At 41.3% G+C, this 22,022-nt stretch overlaps 1 pseudogene; it reads right to left on the reverse strand.

The window, feature by feature from the left end:
- The window catches only part of LOC139764050 (protein O-mannosyl-transferase TMTC1-like), a 571,510-nt pseudogene that overhangs the window by 164,813 nt on the left and 384,675 nt on the right, over positions 1 to 22,022 (reverse strand).

A 22,022-nucleotide genomic window follows, 5' to 3' on the forward strand; every position in this document is an offset into this window, starting at 1 on the left:
TGCGCAGGAGGGTGGATGTGCTGGAAATGAGATGTTTGAGGGCAATATGTGGTGTGAGGTGGTTTGATCGAGGAAGTAATGTAAGGGTGAGAGAGATGTGTGGAAATAAAAAGAGTGTGGTTGAGAGAGCAGAAGAGGGTCTTTTGAAATGGTTTGGTCACATGGATTGAACGAGTGGGGAAAGTTTGACGAAGGGGATATATGTGTCAGAGGTGGAGGGAACGAGGAGAAGTGGGAGACCAAATTGGCGGTGGAAAGATGGAGTGAAAAAGATTTTGAGTGATCGGGACCTGAACATGCTGGAGGGTGAAAGGCGTGCAAGGAATAGAGTGAATTGGAACGATGTGGTATACCGGGGTCGACGTGCTGTCAATGGATTGAACCAGGGCATGTGAAGCGTCTGGGGTAAACCATGCAAAGTGTGTGGGGCCTGGATGTGGAAAGGGAGCTGTGGTTTCGGTGTATTATTACATAACAGCTAGAGACTAAGTGTGAACGAATGGGGCCTTTGATGTTTTTCCTAGCGCTACCTCGCACACATGAGGGGGGAGGGGGTTGTTTGTCCATGTGTGGCGAGGTGGCGATGGGAACAAATAAAGGCAGACAGTATGAATTCTGTACATGTGCATATATGTATGTGTCTGTGTGTGTATATATATGTGTACATTGAGATGTATAGGTATGTATATTGTGCGTGTGTGGACATATATGTATATACATGCGTATGTAAGCGGGTTGGGCCATTTTCTCGTCTGTTTCATTGCGCTACCTCGCTAACGCGGGAGACAGCGACAAAGCAAAATAAATAAATAAATAAATATATATATATATATATATATATATATATATATATATATATATATATATATATATATATATATATGTATATATATATATATATATATATATATATATATGCATATATATATATATATATATATATATATATATATATATATATATATATATATATATATATATATATATATATATATATATATATATATATATATATGCATATATATATATATATATATATATACATAATTATATATATATATATATATATATATATATATATATATATATATATATATATATATATATATATATATATATATATATATATTTTTTTTTTTTTTTTTTTTTTTTTTTTTATACTTTGTCGCTGTCTCCCGCGTTTGCGAGGTAGCGCAAGGAAACAGACGAAAGAAATGGCCCAACCCCCCCCATACACATGTACATACACACGTCCACACACGGAAATATACATACCTACACAGCTTTCCATGGTTTACCCCGGACGCTTCACATGCCTTGATTCAATCCACTGACAGCACGTCAACCCCTGTATACCACATCGCTCCAATTCACTCTATTCCTTGCCCTCCTTTCACCCTCCTGCATGTTCAGGCCCCGATCACACAAAATCCTTTTCACTCCATCTTTCCACCTCCAATTTGGTCTCCCTCTTCTCCTCGTTCCCTCCACCTCCGACACATATATCCTCTTGGTCAATCTTTCCTCACTCATTCTCTCCATGTGCCCAAACCATTTCAAAACACCCTCTTCTGCTCTCTCAACCACGCTCTTTTTATTTCCACACATCTCTCTTACCCTTACGTTACTTACTCGATCAAACCACCTCACACCACACATTGTCCTCAAACATCTCATTTCCAGCACATCCATCCTCCTGCGCACAACTCTATCCATAGCCAACGCCTCGCAACCATACAACATTGTTGGAACTACTATTCCTTCAAACATACCCATTTTTGCTTTCCGGGATAATGTTCTCGACTTCCACACATTTTTCAAGGCTCCCAAAATTTTCGCCCCCTCCCCCACCCTATGATCCACTTCCGCTTCCATGGTTCCATCCGCTGACAGATCCACTCCCAGATATCTAAAACACTTCACTTCCTCCAGTTTTTCACCATTTAAACTCACCTCCCAATTGACTTGACCCTCAACCCTACTGTACCTAATAACCTTGCTCTTATTCACATTTACTCTTAACTTTCTTCTTCCACACACTTTACCAAACTCCGTCACCAGCTTCTGCAGTTTCTCACATGAATCCGCCACCAGCGCTGTATCATCAGCGAACAACAACTGACTCACTTCCCAAGCTCTCTCATCCCCAACAGACTTCATACTTGCCCCTCTTTCCAAGACTCTTGCATTTACCTCCCTAACAACCCCATCCATAAACAAATTAAACAACCATGGAGACATCACACACCCCTACCGCAAACCTACATTCACTGAGAACCAATCACTTTCCTCTCTTCCTACACGTACACATGCCTTACATCCTCGATAAAAACTTTTCACTGCTTCTAACAACTTGCCTCCCACACCATATATTCTTAATGCCTTCCACAGAGCATCTCTATCAACTCTATCATATGCCTTCTCCAGATCCATAAATGCTACATACAAATCCATTTGCTTTTCTAAGTATTTCTCACATACATTCTTCAAAGCAAACACCTGATCCACACATCCTCTACCACTTCTGAAACCACACTGCTCTTCCCCAATCTGATGCTCTGTACATGCCTTCACCCTCTCAATCAATACCCTCCCATATAATTTACCAGGAATACTCAACAAACTTATACCTCTGTAATTTGAGCACTCACTCTTATCCCCTTTGCCTTTGTACAATGGCACTATGCACGCATTCCGCCAATCCTCAGGCACCTCACCATGAGTCATACATACATTAAATAACCTTACCAACCAGTCAACAATACAGTCACCCCCTTTTTTAATAAATTCCACTGCAATACCATCCAAACCTGCTGCCTTGCCGGCTTTCATCTTCCGCAAAGCTTTTACTACCTCTTCTCTGTTTACCAAATCATTTTCCCTAACCCTCTCACTTTGCACACCACCTCGACCAAAACACCCTATATCTGCCACTCTGTCATCAGACACATTCAACAAACCTTCAAAATACTCATTCCATCTCCTTCTCACATCACCACTACTTGTTATCACCTCCCCATTTACGCCCTTCACTGAAGTTCCCATTTGCTCCCTTGTCTTACGCACCCTATTTACCTCCTTCCAGAACATCTTTTTATTCTCCCTAAAATTTACTGATAGTCTCTCACCACAACTCTCATTTGCCCTTTTTTTCACCTCTTGCACCTTTCTCTTGACCTCCTGTTTCTTTCTTTTATACTTCTCCCACTCAATTGCATTTTTTCCCTGCAAAAATCGTCCAAATGCCTCTCTCTTCTCTTTCACTAATACTCTTACTTCTTCATCCCACCACTCACTACCCTTTCTAAACAGCCCACCTCCCACTCTTCTCATGCCACAAGCATCTTTTGCGCAATCCATCACTGATTCCCTAAATACATCCCATTCCTCCCCCACTCCCCTTACTTCCATTGTTCTCACCTTTTTCCATTCTGTACACAGTCTCTCCTGATACTTCTTCACACAGGTCTCCTTCCCAAGCTCACTTACTCTCACCACCTTCTTCACCCCAACATTCACTCTTCTTTTCTGAAAACCCATACTAATCTTCACCTTAGCCTCCACAAGATAATGATCAGACATCCCTCCAGTTGCACCTCTCAGCACATTGACATCCAAAAGTCTCTCTTTCGCACGCCTGTCAATTAACACGTAATCCAATAACGCTCTCTGGCCATCTCTCCTACTTACATAAGTATACTTATGTATATCTCGCTTTTTAAACCAGGTATTCCCAATCATCAGTCCTTTTTCAGCACATAAATCTACAAGCTCTTCATATATATATATATATATATATATATATATATATATATATATATATATATATATATATATATATATATATATATATATATATATATATGTATGTATATATATATATATATATATATATAACAAGCCCTCCCCCCTCATGTGCGCGAGGTAACGCCAGGATAAGACAACAAAGGCCCCATTCGTTCACACTCAGTCTCTAGCTGTCATGTAATACTGCACCGAAACCACAGCTCACTTTCCACATCCAGGCCCCTCAGATCTTTCCATGGTTTACCCCAGACGCTTCACATGCCCTGGTTCAATCCATTGACAACACGTTGACCTCGGTATACCACATCGCTCCAATTCACTCTATTCCTTGCACGCCTTTCACCCTCCTGCATGTTCAGGTCCCGATCACTCAAAATCTTTTTGACTCCATCTTTCCACCTCCAATTTGGTCTCCCACTTCTCCTCGTTCCCTCCACCTTTGACACATATATCCTCTTTGTCAATCTTTCCTCACTCATTCTCTCAATGTGACCAAACCATTTCAAAACACCCTCTTCTGCTCTCTCAACCACACACTCCTTTTATTTCCACACATCTCTTTACCCTATTAGTACTTAATCGATCAAAACACCTCACACCACATATTCTCCTCAAACATCTCATTTCCAGCTCATTCACCCCCCTCCGCACAACTCTATCTATAGCCCACGCCTCGCAACCATATAGCATTGTTGGAACCACTATTCCTGCAAACAAACCCATTTTTGCTTTTCGAGATAATGTTCTCGACTTCCACACATTCTCCAACGCTCCCAGAACTTTCGCCCCCTTCTCCACTCTATGATTCACTTCCGCTTCCATGGTTGCATCCACTTTATTCGTATTCATATACCTCCGCGTTGTACGGTTAGGTTTGGCAAAATGTCATCAGCTGGGTATGTGCGCCTGTTGGGATATAACCGGTATAGACCCCGTTGCTCACCAATGTGAGACGAAGGGTATTCGAGTACTTAGTATTTGAATAGTTGTTTCCAATTAGCCAGGCCCATAGCCTAGCGGTTAGCATTCCTGCCTCGCGCACAGGGTCCCGGGTTCGATCCTGGTCGTTGGAGGTTTGTATTATATTTATTTTTATTTATATTTATTTTGCTTTGTCGCTGTCTCCCGCGTTTGCGAGGTAGCGCAAGGACACAGACGAAAGAAATGGCCCAACCCACCCCCATACACATGTATATACATACCTATACATCTCAATGTACACATATATATACACACACAGACACATACATATATACCTATGCACACAATTCACACTGTCTGCCTTTATCTATTTCCATCGCCACCTCGCCACACATGGAATACCATCCCCCTCCCCCCTCATGTGTGCGAGGTAGCGCTAGGAAAAGACAACAAAGGCCCCATTCGTTCACACTCAGTCTCTAGCTGTCATGCAATAAGGCCCGAAACCACAGCTCCCTTTCCACATCCAGGACCCACACAACTGTCCATGGTTTACCCCAAACGCCTCAAATGCCCTGATTCAATCCACTGACAGCACATCAACCCCGGTATACCACATCGATCCAATTCACTCTATTCCTTGCCCTCCTTTCACCCTCCTGCATGTTCAGGCCCCGATCACACAAAATCTTTTTCACTCCATCTTTCCACCTCCAATTTGGTCTCCCACTTCTCCTCGTTCCCTCCACCTACGACACATATATCCTCTTGGTCAATCTTTCCTCACTCATTCTCTCCATGTGCCCAAACCATTTCAAAACACCCTCTTCTGCTCTCTCAATCACGCTCTTTTTATTTCCACACATCTCTCTTACCCTTACATTACTTACTCGATCAAACCACCTCACACCACACATTGTCCTCAAACATCTCATTTCCAGCACATCCACCCCAATGCGCACAACTCTATCCATAGCCCACGCCTCGCAACCATACAACATTGTTGGAACCACTATTCCTTCAAACATACCTATTTTTGCTTTCCGAGATAATGTTCTCGACTTCCAAACATTCTTCAAGTCTCCCAGGATTTTCGCCCCCTCCCCCACCCTATGATTCACTTCCGCTTCCATGGTTCCATCCGCTGCCAGATCCACTCCCAGATATCTAAAACACTTTACTTCCTCCAGTTTTTCTCCATTCAAACTTACCTCTCAATTGACTTAACCTTCAACCCTACTGTACCTAATAACCTTGCTCTTATTCACATTTACTCTTAACTTTCTTCTTTCACACACTTTACCAAACTCAGTCACCAGCTTCTGCAGTTTCTCACATGAATCAGCCACCAGCGCTGTATCATCAGCGAATAACATCTGACTCACTTCCCAAGCTCTTTCATCCACAACAGACTTCATACTTGCCCTTCTTTCCAAAACTCTTTCATTCACCTTCCTAACAACCCCATCCATAAACAAATTGTATTATATATATATATATATATATATATATATATATATATATATATATATATATATATATATATATATATATATATATGCCTTAGTCAGTTAGAATTTCATCGACATCCCCTAGTTATGGATGAACACCTGGGTTGACTGTGGGCCGACTGCCGCAACTAGGATTCGAACCTATGCGATCGACCCTGGGCGGCCCGTGTATGCGTCAAGTTGAGGAACGCTAACTGCTACGCCAGGAGAGAAGTCTTCTCAACATGGGCCGAGGTCAACAGTAGTGAGCCAGCGGGTGCGGGTCATCACTCCTGATCATGTTGCACACGATACAAAGGTCATGACAAAAGTGAAAAGTGGGGAGGAATGGTGGGTCTCGAACTCCCTCACATGGCGTCCTACCACTAGAGAACAGTCATGGAGACGACCCGTCTGCTGACGAGTATTAGAATGACAATCAAGTTCTTAGATAAGGAATATGCAGCAAGCTCTCACATCACATATGAGTTCAAAACTAAGACATGCGTTTCATGTTTGGTCATCACACCTAAAGAAGCAGAAGGAACTAATAGAGGAGGTCCAGAGGAGAGCAAACAAACGTGGTGCCAGAGTTAAGAAAGCTTAGTAATTGGGAAAGGCTACATCAACCCACCTTGGATGAGAAGAGTTAGGAGTGATCTATTCACAACCATTAAGTCTTTGAAAAAGATCCAAACGTGCACGACCATGAAGACATGTAAGACTACAACAAACAGATGACACAACTATAAATCAATCAAGAAACTTGTCTAGAAAAAGAAAATCAGATGTAAGGAAATACTTTATACAGTTTGTATGGTGGAGGAATTGGAACGACTGAAGACATGGCTAATGCAAATGTCAAACGTCAAATCTATTACCAGAGCAAAACAATTTGTACATTGTAAAAAACAAATTCTACAGGCCAGGTTTATAGAGCCAAGGCTTTTTGTGCAAACTTTAGGTTATACTAAAAGTAGAAATATTTTGTGTGTTATACAAGCTGGGTCCCAGAGCGTTACACCATACGTTTGGCAACGATGCATCAAAGAATGGTAAACACTCCATACTGCTGATGTGTACATTTCACAGATCATATAACAGAACGCCAAAAATTCTGAACCAATTTTGGTTTTACATTTGCAATATGTTCATGCCATGCTAATTTGCTGTCAGTTGTTACACGTAAGATATTAGCTGGTAACCGGTAGTATATACCATTATCTCAAATCATAAGTTCCTGTAATGTCTCAATCTTGGTTGTCCTACTGAAGTGCAAAACGTCTTAAGGACATTCTGTGCTAATTCATTAAAGCAAACCCAAGTTATATATTTTTACAAGTTCCTAATTAAGAAGATGGATGTATCTGAGTGACATTAATTCATTTGCATCATCTGCATATATGACATAACTCTGGACGATCATTGATGATATCATTACTGTAAACAAGAAAAACTAAAGGTCCTAAAATTGCGCCTTGTGGAACACCTGTTGCAAGATTGCATTTGCTGGATGATATATACACAACACATTGTCTGTTACTAAGATATATAGATGTTATTTTTGAGACACTTCCAGTTACTGCAATCATCCTTCAAATTTTTTAATAGAACGCAGTGATCTAAGGAATCAAAGGCCTTCAAAAAATTACTAATAATCTAAGAGATTGCTCTTTCTTATACAAGGCTTCATCAATAAACTTAATAGAATCATTAAAGCTGAGTCTGCTCACTTATTTGGAAGGAGGCCATGTTGTTGAGATGAAAGGATGTTATAACTATGCAAGAATATGACTAGCCTCACACATAAGTTGCTCTTAAGAATAACTTATTACCGGAATAACTTATTACCGGTGCGTCAGCTGGTGTGCGGTGGGGGGGGGGGTTACCAGGTCACGTCAGGTGCGTCAGCTTGTGTGGTGGGGGAGGTGAGGTACCATGTCACGTCAGGTGCGTCAGCTGGTGTGTGGTGGGGGAGGTGAGGTACCAGGTCACGTCAGGTGCGTCAGCTGGTGTGCAGTGGGGGGGGGGGGGGTACCAGGTCACGTCAGGTGCGTCAGCTAGTGTGCGGGGGGGGGATAACTGGTCACGTCAGTTGCGTCAGCTGGTGTGTAGTGTGTAGAGTGAGGTACCTCGTAATGTCAGGTGCGTCAGCTGGTGTGTAGTGTGGGGGGAGGAGTGAGGTACCAGGTCACGTCAGGTGCGTCAGCTGGTGTGTAGTGTGGGGGAAGGAGTGAGGTACCAGGTCACGTCAGGTGCGTCAGCTGGTGTGCGGTGGGGGATAACTGATCATGTCAGGTGCGTCAGCTGGTGTGCAGTGTGTAGACTGAGGTACCTGGTCACGTCAGGTGCGTCAGCTGGTGTGTGGTGTGGGGGGGAGGGGGGAGGTACCAGGTCACGTCAGGTGCGTCAGCTGGTGTGTGGTGTGTAGAGTGAGGTACCAGGTCACGTCAGGTGCGTCAGCTGGTGTGTGGTGTGGTGTGTAGAGTGAGGTACCAGGTCACGTCAGCGTGACTCGTCACACATGTCTGGCTCTTGGGTTATTGATGTTATGGATCCTCGAATGTTCACACAATGTTTACTCACACTACAACCAGGACTGGTTTTCATCATAGGCTTCCCAAATAGATTAGTTTCTCTCTAACACAACAATTCATTTATAAACTTCCCAAATTTTCTATTATTTATTTGTTCATTATAAAGTCTATCATTCAAGAATTTATTTCTTAGCTTGTCATAACCAGAGGTGATATCTGAGTAAGTGGTATAGCGAGAGCCAAGTGTAAGAAGCCATACGTTTTTGTGGAATTTGAGGGAAAAAATAGGGAAGTGATCAGCGGTGGTTGACTAAACAATATAATTTGACTTATGAATAATTTGCTGAGTCCATATATTGTCTCCTACTGTGACTGAACCGTCACACACACACACACACACACACACACACACACACACACACACACACACACACACACACACAAGGTATGGCAGCTTCCCCATATTGTGAACAACATAACATACACCAAGAATATTTCCGAGGGTTCTGATTCAGCCATTACTGAAGCCATTGATCTGCCTGACTTGTTATAGTCGCCCAAGCTGATGAAAGCCATTCTGTACTGTCTTAATGATGTTATATAATGTGATAGATGTTGTATATTGATGCCAGTGAATGTCTCTATCATAATGTGATCTATTGGTATCATCAATACATGATGTGGTCTTGTTCCGTACTGATCATAGTACACCTGACCAACCATCATCAGACACATCTTGATAACAACATGTTAGATGCATCTCTGTGTGACGAGGGATGCAAGGCCAACTGATCGTTAGCAATGATTACAACAATATAATAACCTAATTCTCTCTTCATATTGGTATTAATAACCAGATTCTCTGGTCATATTTCTATTTAGAATAACAACCACTGGACAGACTTTCGCATACCAAGAAAACAAAATTGACCGAGTGAAGAATGATAAGTTATGAGAGAGTTGTGGTGATAGGAAGAGCCTGATTGAGAGATATAAAAAGGACGTGATAAAATGGCTTGGACTGGAGATGTGTCACTTCCTCTTCCACGTCCGCTTCCGCGGAACGTTCGCACAGTCTTCAATTCGCTTCCCACATCCGCATTTTAGGTAGGCGGATGTCGGGTGTATTGGATCGTGTAATCAAAACATTGAAAGAAACAACGCAATCAGAGTTATTAGACAGATTGAATGGCCGATAACCAGCAGCATATGTGCTTCAGCAACAGATGAAGACCCGAAACACAAGGGAAAATTCTCCTTTCATACATCACAGATCGTAGCCAGGGAACCCTAAGTGTGGAGCGTCTGGCATGAACTGGATGACACTCAGAAATCACCGTACACGTCCAGTGATCCTCCAGTGGAAGATGAGAGGCTGAGCCGCTGAGGTAACATGCATGTGAACCTGTCTGTCCTGGACACCATGAATGCACCACCTACTTCCAGTAGCGATGATGAAGAAGAAATCCACTAAAGTAATAACTCGTCAGAATTGATTAAATGGTATCACATACAGAAGAGGACTGGGCACAATGATGAGTCCTTGGTAAGGGTGGCAGTCGAAGCAAAACGTCTGTTCAAGTCTGAACAAATTAACTGAAACTCGTCCGACATGTCACCAGCACTTCTGATCAACAGTGATCATCAGCTGTGTTGTCATCTCACATATCCTGCCACGAGCGCTCCTTCTAAATACTTATAATGGATGTAGGAACAAACATTGGTAGGATGTTTGTATATGTTAGACTTACCCCATGGATCATGCAATCTAACAATGGTAACTTTAAAGCAATCTAACAACGGTAACTTTAAAATATTTTCCACTTCTGCAGTAAAGTTGATGGAAGGTACTAAATTGTTGAGTAAAGGGAGAAATGTTTGTAAATATTCGTTTGTTGGCCAGACACAAAGAATTTCACCCACATAACATGTTTAAGTTTAGCATATACAGATAACCTACCAATGTTTGTTCATATATCCATTACTACTCAGCTCAACATGATAAAGTTAAATCATTATCATTCCAGTTTATGTTCCTTAGGGTATCACGTGTATATGCAGTCCGGAATTTATTGGTGATGACTTTGAGATGATACATTCTATTGGATCCTGGCTAAAGTTTCATAGACCTTTCATTGATGAATCCCTTCAACTGGCAAAAAAATCAATTTATAAAGTTAAACCTTGATACCAAGAATCTTTTAGTTTTCTCTTTTAGTGAAAATTTTACATTACTTCCCGGGTTGCGTAAATCCTTTAGTGGAAATGAAGCCTTCGGCAATAACAACACTATAAAGAATATCTTAATCAAAACCTCACCAGAAAATTCTGCAAACTGTGTTTACAGAATAACCTGTAAAAATTGTAATATTCTTTATGTTGAGCAGACTGATACAAATCTTTACGTTAGACTTAAAGAACATAACTTCAGTAAAAGAACACGACAAAGATCAGATGTTTTGTCTAATTATGTAAGATATTATGATCATCGTATTGACTGAATAAATACCAATTCAGTTACGAACTCAAACTCCAGTAACATACGAAATATCACTGAAGCTTCCGTTATCAAATACACAAGGAATTTCAACAGTAACATTAGTGAAGGTCTAATGATCTATAAAAATTTGATAGCTCTATTTTTTTTTTTTTATTTTCCAAAGGAAGGAACGGAGAGGGGGGCCAGGTGGGGATTTTCCCTCTGAGGCCCAGTCCTCGGTTCTTAACGCTACCTCGCAAACGCGGGAAATGGCGAATAGTATGAAAAAAAAGAATATATATATATATATATATATATATATATATATATATATATATATATATATTTTTTTTTTTTTTTTTTTTTTCATACTATTCGCCATTTCCTGCGTTAGCGAGGTAGCGTTAAGAACAGAGGACTGAGCCTTAGGGGGAATATCCTCACCTGGACCCATTCTCTGTTTCTTCTTTTGGAAAATTAAAAAAAAAACGAGAGGGGAGGATTTCCAGCCACCCGCTCCCTCCCTTTTTAGTCGCCTTCTACGACACGCAGGGAATACGTGGGAAGTATTCTTTCTCCCCTGAGAGGTGCAACTGGAGAGATGTCTGATAATTATCTTGTGGAGGCTAAGGTGAAGATTTGTATGGGTTATCAGAAAAGAAGAGTGAATGTTGGGGTGAAGAGGGTGGTGAGAGTAAGTGAGCTTGGGAAGGAAACTTGTGTGAGGAAGTAACAGGAGAGACTGAGTACAGAATGGAAAAAGGTGAGAACAATGGAAGTAAGGGGAGTGGGGGAGGAATGGGATGTATTTAGGGAATCTGTGATGGATTGCGCAAAAGATGCTTGTGGCATGAGAAGAGTGGGAGGTGGGTTGATTAGAAAGGGTAGTGAGTGGTGGGATGAAGAAGTAAGATTATTAGTGAAAGAGAAGAGAGAGGCATTTGGACGATTTTTGCAGGGGAGAAAATGCAATTGAGTGGGAGATGTATAAAAGAAAGAGACAGGAGGTCAAGAGAAAGGTTCAAGAGGTGAAAAAGAGGGCAAATGAGAGTTGGGGTGAGAGAGTATCATTAAATTTTAGGGAGAATAAAAAGATGTTCTGGAAGAAGGTAAATAAAGTGCGTAAGACAAGGGAGCAAATGGGAACTTCAGTGAAGGGCTCAGATGGGGAGGTGATAACAAGTAGTGGTGATGTGATAAGGAGATGGAGTGAGTATTTTGTAGGTTTGTTGAATGTGTTTGATGATAGACTGGCAGATATAGGGTGTTTTTGTCGAGGTGGTGTTCAAAGTGGGAGGGTGAGGGAAAATGATTTGGTAAACAGAGAAGAGGTAGTAAAAGCTTTACAGAAGATGGAAGCCGGCAAGGCATCAGGTTTGGATGGTAGTGCAGTGGAATTTATTAAAGAAGGGGGTGACTGTATTATTGACTGGTTGGTAAGGTTATTTGATGCATGTGTCACTCATGGTGAGGTGCCTGAGGATTGGCGGAATGCGCGCATAGTGCCATTGTACAAAGGCAAAGGGGATACGAGTGAGTGCTCAAATTACAGAGGTATAAGTTTGTTGAGTATTCCTGGTAAATTATATGGGAGGGTATTGATTGAGAGGGTGAAGGCATGTACAGAGCATCAGATTGGGGAAGAGCAGTGTGGTTTCAGAAGTGGTAAAGGATGTGTGGATCAGGTGTTTGCTTTGAAGAATGTATGTGAGAAATACTTAGAAAATCAAATGGATTTGTATGTAGCATTTATGGATCTGGAGAAGGCATATGATAGAGTTGACAGAGATGCTCTGTGGAAGGTATTAAGAATATATGGTGTGGGAGGCAAGTTGTTAGAAGCAGTGAAAAGTTTTTGTCGAGGATGTAAGGCATGTGTACGTGTAGTAAGAGAGGAAAGTGATTGGATCTCAGTGAGTGTATGTTTGCGGCAGGGGTGTGTGATGTCTCCATGGTTGTTTAATTTGTTTATGGATGGGGTTGTTAGGGAGGTGAATGCAAGAGTTTTGGAAAGAGGGGCAAGTATGAAGTCTGTTGGGGATGAGAGAGCTTGGGAAGTGAGTCAGTTGTTCTTCGCTGATGATACAGCGCTGGTGGCTGATTCATGTGAGAAACTGCAGAAGCTGGTGACTGAGTTTGGTAAAGTGTGTGAAAGAAGAAAGTTAAGAGTAAATGTGAATAAGAGCAAGGTTATTAGGTACAGTAGGGTTGAGGGTCACGTCAATTGGGAGGTAAGTTTGAATGGAGAAAAACTGGAGGAAGTGAAGTGTTTTAGATATCTGGGAGTGGATCTGGCAGCGGATGGAACCATGGAAGCGGAAGTGGATCATAGGGTTGGGGAGGGGGCGAAAATTCTGGGAGCCTTGAAGAATGTGTGGAAGTCGAGAACATTATCTCGGAAAGCAAAAACAGGTATGTTTGAAGGAATAGTGGTTCCAACAATGTTGTATGGTTGCGAGGCGTGGGCTGTGGATAGAGTGGTGCGCAGGAGGATGGATGTGCTGGAAATGAGATGTTTGAGGACAATGTGTGGTGTGAGGTGGTTTGATCGAGTAAGTAACGTAAGGGTAAGAGAGATGTGTGGAAATAAAAAGAGCGTGATTGAGAGAGCAGAAGAGGGTGTTTTGAAATGGTTTGGGCACATGGAGAAAATGAGTGAGGAAAGATTGACCAAGAGGATATATGTGTCGGAGGTGGAGATAACGGGGAGAAGTGGGAGACCAAATTGGAGATGGAAAGATGGAGTGAAAAAGATTTTCTGTGATCGGGGCCTGAACATGCAGGAGGGTGAAAGGAGGGCAAGGAATAGAGTGAATTGGATCGATGTGGTATACCGGGGTTGACGTGCTGTTAGTGGATTGAATCAGGGCATGTGAAGCGTCTGGGGTAAACCATGGAAAGCAGTGTAGGTATGTATATTTGCGTGTGTGGACGTATGTATATACATGTGTATGGGGGTGGGTTGGGCCATTTCTTTCGTCTGTTTCCTTGCGCTACCTCGCAAATGCGGGAGACAGCGACAAAGCAAAAAAAAAAAAAAAAAAAAGAATATATATATATATATATATGAATATTTCATTTTCAATTTTCATTCAAACTATTCGCCATTTCCCGCATTAGCGAGGTAGCGTTAAGAACAGAGGACTGGGCCTTTGAGGGAATACCCTCACCTGGCCCAATTCTCTGTTCCTTCTTTTTTTTTTTTTTCCAAAAGAAGGAAGGATATATGAATATATATATATATATATATATATATATATATATATATATATATATATATATATATATATATATATATATATATATATATATATATATATATATATATATCCCTGGGGATAGGGGAGAAAGAATACTTCCCACGTATTCCCTGCGTGTCGTAGAAGGCGACTAAAAGGGAAGGGAGCGGGGGGCTGGAAATCCTCCCCTCTCATTTTTTTTTTTTTTTTTTTTTTTTCAAAAGAAGGAACAGAGAAGGGGGCCAGGTGAGGATGTTCCCTCAAAGGTCCAGTCCTCTGTTCTTAACGCTACCTTGCTAACGCGGGAAATGGCGAATAGTAAAAAAAAAAAAAAAAAAAAAAAAAAAAAAAAAAATATATATATATATATATATATATATATATATATATATATATATATATACATATATATATATATATATATATATATATATATATATATATATACGTATATATATATATATATATATATATATATATATATATATATATATATATATATATATATATATGTATATATATATATATATATATATGTATATATATATTTTTCTTTCTTTTAAACTATTCGACATTTCCCGCGTTAGCGAGGTAGTGTTAAGAACAGATGACTGGGCCTTTGTGGAATATCCTCACCTGGCCCCCTTCTCTGTTCCTTTTGGAAAAAAAAAAAAAAAAGAGAGGGGAGGATTTCCAGCCCCCGGCTCCCTCCCCTTTTAGTCGCCTTCTACGACCCGCAGGGAATACGTGGGAAGTATTCTTAATCCCCTATCCCCAGGGATAACGAAATTCAAGAGATGGGGCCCTACGAGTGTGAAACTGCTTCCCTTGTACATACTTTTATTTACTAAAGACTGAACAGTCTTTTGTAATTACATAATGCCCAGGCAAAGGGGTACTCACCTTCCCGCACTACCTCCTCGTACCATTAGACAAAGACCAGCTTGAATATATATATATATATATATATATATATATATATATATATATATATATATATATATATATATATATATATATATATGAGAGTTGGGGTGAGAGACTATCAGTAAATTTTAGGGAGAATAAAAAGATGTTCTGGAAGGAGGTAAATAGGGTGCGTAAGACAAGGGAGCAAATGGGAACTTCAGTGAAGGGCGTAAATGGGGAGGTGATAACAAGTAGTGGTGATGTGAGAAGGAGATGGAATGAGTATTTTGAAGGTTTGTTGAATGTGTCTGATGACAGAGTGGCAGATATAGGGTGTTTGGGTCGAGGTGGTGTGCAAAGTGAGAGGGTTAGGGAAAATGATTTGGTAAACAGAGAAGAGGTAGTAAAAGCTTTGCGGAAGATGAAAGCCGGCAAGGCAGCAGGTTTGGATGGTATTGCAGTGGAATTTATTAAAAAAGGGGGTGACTGTATTGTTGACTGGTTGGTAAGGTTATTTAATGTATGTATGACTCATGGTGAGGTGCCTGAGGATTGGCGGAATGCGTGCATAGTGCCATTGTACAAAGGCAAAGGGGATAAGAGTGAGTGCTCAAATTACAGAGGTATAAGTTTGTTGAGTATTCCTGGTAAATTATATGGGTGGGTATTGATTGAGAGGGTGAAGGCATGTACAGAGCATCAGATTGGGGAAGAGCAGTGTGGTTTCAGAAGTGGTAGAGGATGTGTGGATCAGGTGTTTGCTTTGAAGAATGTATGTGAGAAATACTTAGAAAAGCAAATGGATTTGTATGTAGCATTTATGGATCTGGAGAAGGCATATGATAGAGTTGATAGAGATGCTCTGTGGAAGGTATTAAGAATATATGGTGTGGGAGGCAAGTTGTTAGAAGCAGTGAAAAGTTTTTATCGAGGATGTAAGGCATGTGTACGTGTAGGAAGAGAGGAAAGTGATTGGTTCTCAGTGAATGTAGGTTTGCGGCAGGGGTGTGTGATGTCTCCATGGTTGTTTAATTTGTTTATGGATGGGGTTGTTAGGGAGGTAAATGCAAGAGTCTTGGAAAGAGGGGCAAGTATGAAGTCTGTTGGGGATGAGAGAGCTTGGGATGTGAGTCAGTTGTTGTTCGCTGATGATACAGCGCTGGTGGCGGATTCATGTGAGAAACTGCAGAAGCTGGTGACGGAGTTTGGTAAAGTGTGTGGAAGAAGAAAGTTAAGAGTAAATGTGAATAAGAGCAAGGTTATTAGGTACAGTAGGGCTGAGGGTCAAGTCAATTGGGAGGTGAGTTTGAATGGTGAAAAACTGGAGGAAGTGAAGTGTTTTAGATATCTGGGAGTGGATCTGTCAGCGGATGGAACCATGGAAGCGGAAGTGGATCATAGGGTGGGGGAGGGGGCGAAAATTTTGGGAGCCTTGAAAAATGTGTGGAAGTCGAGAACATTATCCCGGAAAGCAAAAATGGGTATGTTTGAAGGAATAGTAGTTCCAACAATGTTGTATGGTTTCGAGGCGTGGGCTATGGATAGAGTTGTGCGCAGGAGGATGGATGTGCTGGAAATGAGATGTTTGAGGACAATGTGTGGTGTGAGGTGGTTTGATCGAGTGAGTAACGTAAGGGTAAGAGAGATGTGTGGAAATAAAAAGAGCGTGGTTGAGAGAGCAGAAGAGAGTGTTTTAAAATGGTTTGGGCACATGGAGAGAAGGAGTGAGGAAAGATTGACCAAGAGGATATATGTGTCGGAGGTGGAGGGAACGAGGAGAAGAGGGAGACCAAATTGGAGGTGGAAAGATGGAGTGAAAAAGATTTTGTGTGATCGGGGCCTGAACATGCAGGAGGGTGAAAGGAGGGCAAGGAATAGAGTGAATTGGAGCGATGTGGTATACAGGGGTTGACGTGCTGTCAGTGGATTGAATCAAGGCATGTGAAGCGTCCGGGGTAAACCATGGAAAGCTGTGTAGGTATGTATATTTGTGTGTGTGGACGTGTGTATGTACATGTGTATGGGGGGGGGTTGGGCCATTTCTTTCGTCTGTTTCCTTGCGCTACCTCGCAATACGCGGGAGACAGCGACAAAGTATAAAAAAAAAAAAAAAAAAAAAAAAAAAAAAATATATATATATATATATATATATATATATATATATATATATATATATATATATATATATATATATATATATATATATATATTATGGAGAAGGCATATGATAGAGTTGATAGAGATGCTCTGTGGAAGGTATTAAGAATATATGGTGTGGGAGACAAGTTGTTAGAAGCAGTGGAAAGTTTTTATCGAGGATGTAAGGCATGTGTACGTGTAGGAAGAGAGGAAAGTGATTGGTTCTCAGTGAATGTAGGTTTGCGGCAGGGGGTGTGATGTCTCCATGGTTGTTTAATCTGTTTATGGATGGGGTTGTTAGGGAGGTGAATGCTAGAGTTTTGGAAAGAGGGGCAAGTATGAAGTCTGTTGGGGATGAGAGAGCTTGGGAAGTGAGTCAGTTGTTGTTCGCTGATGATACAGCGCTGGTGGCTGATTCATGTGAGAAACTGCAGAAGCTGGTGACTGAGTTTGGTAAAGTGTGTGAAAGAAGAAAGTTAAGAGTAAATGTGAATAAGAGCAAGGTTATTAGGTACAGTAGGGTTGAGGGTCAAGGCAATTGGGAGGTAAGTTTGAATGGAGAAAAACTGGAGGAAGTAAAGTGTTTTAGATATCTGGGAGTGGATCTGGCAGCGGATGGAACCATGGAAGCGGAAGTGGATCATAGAGTGGGGGAGGGGGCGAAAATCCTGGGAGCCTTGAAGAATGTGTGGAAGTCGAGAACATTATCTCAGAAAGCAAAAATGGGTATGTTTGAAGGAATAGTGGTTCCAACAATGTTGTATGGTTGCGAGGCGTGGGCTATGGATAGAGTTGTGCGCAGGAGGGTGGATGTGCTGGAAATGAGATGTTTGAGGACAATGTGTGGTGTGAGGTGGTTTGATCGAGTAAGTAACGTAAGGGTAAGAGAGATGTGTGGAAATAAAAAGTGCGTGGTTGAGAGAGCAGAAGAGGGTGTTTTGAAATGGTTTGGGCACATGGAGAGAATGAGTGAGGAAAGATTGACCAAGAGGATATATGTGTCGGAGGTGGAGGGAACGAAGAGAAGTGGGAGACCAAATTTGAGGTGGAAAGATGGAGTGAAAAAGATTTTGTGTAATTGGGGCCTGAACATGCAGGAGGGCGAAAGGAGGGCAAGGAATAGAGTGAATTGGATCGATGTGGTATACCAGGGTTGACGTGCTGTCAGTGGATTGAATCAGGGCATGTGAAGCGTCTGGGGTAAACCATGGAAAGCTGTGTAGGTATGTATATTTGCGTGTATGGACGTATGTATATACATGTGTATGGGGGGGGTTGGGCCATTTCTTTCGTCTGTTTCCTTGCGGTACCTCGCGAACGCGGGAGACGGCGACAAAGTATAAAAAAAAAAAAAAAAAAAAAAATATATATATATATATATATATATATCCCTGGGGATAGGGGATTAAGAATACTTCCCACGTATTCCCTGCGTGTCGTAGAAGGCGACTAAAAGGGGAGGGAGCGGGGGGCTGGAAATCCTCCCCTCTCGTTTTCTTTTTTTTTTTTTTGAAAGAAGGAACAGAGCGGGCCAGGTGAGGATATTCCAAAAAAGGCCTAGTCCTCTGTTCTTAACGCTACCTCGGTAACGCGGGAAATGGCGAATAGTTAAAAAAAAAATATACATATATATATATATATATATATATATATATATATATATATATATATATATATATATATATATATATATATATATATATATATATATGTAATTATTTATTTATTTTTTTTTTTTTTTCTTTTTGCTTTGTCGGTGTCTCCCGCGTTTGCGAGGTAGCACAAGGAAACAGACGAAAGAAATGGCCCAACCCATTCCCATACACATGTATATACATACGTTCACAAACGCAAATATACATACCTACACAGCTTTCCATGGTTTACCCCAGACGCTTCACATGCCCTGATTCAATCCACTGACAGCACGTCAACCCCGGTATACCACATCGATCCAATTCACTCTATTCCTTGCCCTCCTTTCACCCTCCTGCATGTTCAGGCACCGATCATTCAAAATCTTTTTCACTTCATCTTTCCACCTCCAATTTGGTCTCCCACTTCTCCTCGTTCCCTCCACCTCCGACACATATATCCTCTTGGTCAATCTTTCCTCACTCATTCTCTCCATGTGACCAAACCATTTCAAAACACCATCTTCTGCTCTCTCAACAACGCTCTTTTTATTTCCATACATCTCTCTTACCCTTACATTACTTCCTCGATCAAACCACCTATCCCTTCAAACATACCCATTTTTGATTTCCGAGATAATGTTCTCGACTTCCACACATTCTTCAAGTCTTCCAGGATTTTCGCCCCCTCCCCCACCCTATGATTCACTTCCGCTTCCATGGTTCCATCCGCTGCCAGATCCACTCCCAGATATCTAAAACACTTTACTTCCTCCAGTTCTTCTCCATTCAAACTTGCCTCCTAATTGACTTGACCCTAAACCCTACTGTCCCTAATATCCTTGCTCTTATTCACATTTACTCTTAACTTTCTTCTTTCACACACTTTACCAAACTCAGTCACCAGCTTCTGCAGTTTCTCACATGAATCAGCCACCAGCGCTGTATCATCAGCGAACAACAACTGACTCACTTCCCATCTCTCTCATCCACAACAGACTTCATTTTTGCCCCTCTTTCCAAAACTCTTGCATTCACCTCCCTAACAACCCCATCCATAAACAAATTAAAAAACCATGGAGACATCACACACCCATGCCGCAAACCTACATTCACTGAGAACCAATCACTTTCCTCTCTTCCTACACGTACACATGCCTTACATCATCGATAAAAACTTTTCACTGCTTCTAACATCTTGCCACCCACACCATATATTCTTAATACCTTCCACAGAGCATCTCTATCAACTCTATCATATGCCTTCTCCAGATCCATAAATGCTACATACAAATCCATTTGTTTTTCTAAGTATTTCTCACATACATTCTTCAAAGCAAACACCTGATCCACACATCCTTTACCACTTCTGAAACCACACTGCTCTTCCCCAATCTGATGCTCTGTACATGCCTTCACCCTCTCAATCAATACCCTCCCATATAATTTACCAGGAATACTCAACAAACTTATACCTCTGTAATTTGAGCACTCACTCTTATCCCCTTTGCCTTTGTACAATGGCATTATGCAAGTATTCCGCCAATCATCAGGCACCTCACCATGAGTCATACATACATTAAATAACCTTACCAACCAGTCAATAATACAGTCACTCCCTTTTTTAATAAATTCCGCTGCAATACCATCCAAACCTGCTGCCTTGCTGGCTTTCATCTTCCGCAAAGCTTTTACTACCCCTTCTCTGTTTATCAAACCATTTTCCCTAACCCTCTCACTTTGCACACCACCTCGACCAAAACACCCTATATCTGCCACTCTATCATCAAACACATTCAACAAACCTTCAAAATACTCACTCCATCTCCTTCTCACATCACCACTTCTTGTTATCACCTCCCCATTATCACCCTTCACTGAAGTTCCCATTTGCTCCCTTGTCTTACGCACATTATTTACCTCTTTTCCAGAAAATCTTTTTATTCTCCCTAAAATTTAATGATACTCTCTCACCCCAACTCTCATTTGCCCTCTTTTTCACCTCTTGCACCTTTCTCTTGCCCTCCTGTCTCTTTCTTTTATACATCTCCCAGTCATTTGCACTTTTTCCCTGCAAAAATCGTCCAAATGCCTCTCTCTTCTCTTTCACTAATAATCTTACTTCTTCATCCCACCACTAACTACCCTTTATAATGAACCCACCTCCCACGCTTCTCATGCCACAAGCATCTTTTGCGCACTCCATCACTGATTCTGTAAATACATCCCATTCCTCCCCCACTCCCCTTACTTCCATTGTTCTCACCTTTTTCCATTCTGTACTCAGTCTCTCCTGGGGATAGTGGAGAAAAATATTTCCCACGCATTCCTCACGTGTCGTAGAAAGCAACTAAAGTAGACGGGAGCGGGAGGCTAGAAACTCTCCCCTCCTTGTATTCTAAATTTCTAAAAGGGGAAACAGAAGAAGGAGTCACGCGGGGAGTGCTCATCCTCCTCGGAGTCTCAGATTGGGGTGTGTGTGTCAATGTAGCCAAAATGAGAAAAAAGAAGAGATAAGTAGTATGTTTGAGGAAAGGAACGTGGATATTTTGGTTCTGAATGAAACGAAGCTGAAGGGTAAAGGGGAAGAGTGGTTTGGGAATGTTTTCGGAGTAGAGTCAAGGGTTGATGAGAGGAAAAAGCAAGGAAGGAGTAGCACTACTCTTGAAACACGAGTGGTGGGAGTATGTGATAGAATGTATGAAAGTAAACATTAGATTCATATGGGTAAAACTGGAAGTGGATGGAGAGAGATGGGTGATTATTGGTGCATATGCATCTGGGCATGAGAAGAAAGATCATGAGAGGCAAGTGTTTTGGGTGCAGCTGAGTGAGTGTGTTGGTACTTTTGATGCACGAGAGCGGGT

Source organism: Panulirus ornatus, chromosome 48, assembly GCF_036320965.1.
Source record: "Panulirus ornatus isolate Po-2019 chromosome 48, ASM3632096v1, whole genome shotgun sequence".
In the NCBI taxonomy this organism is placed as follows: Eukaryota; Metazoa; Arthropoda; class Malacostraca; order Decapoda; family Palinuridae; genus Panulirus; species Panulirus ornatus.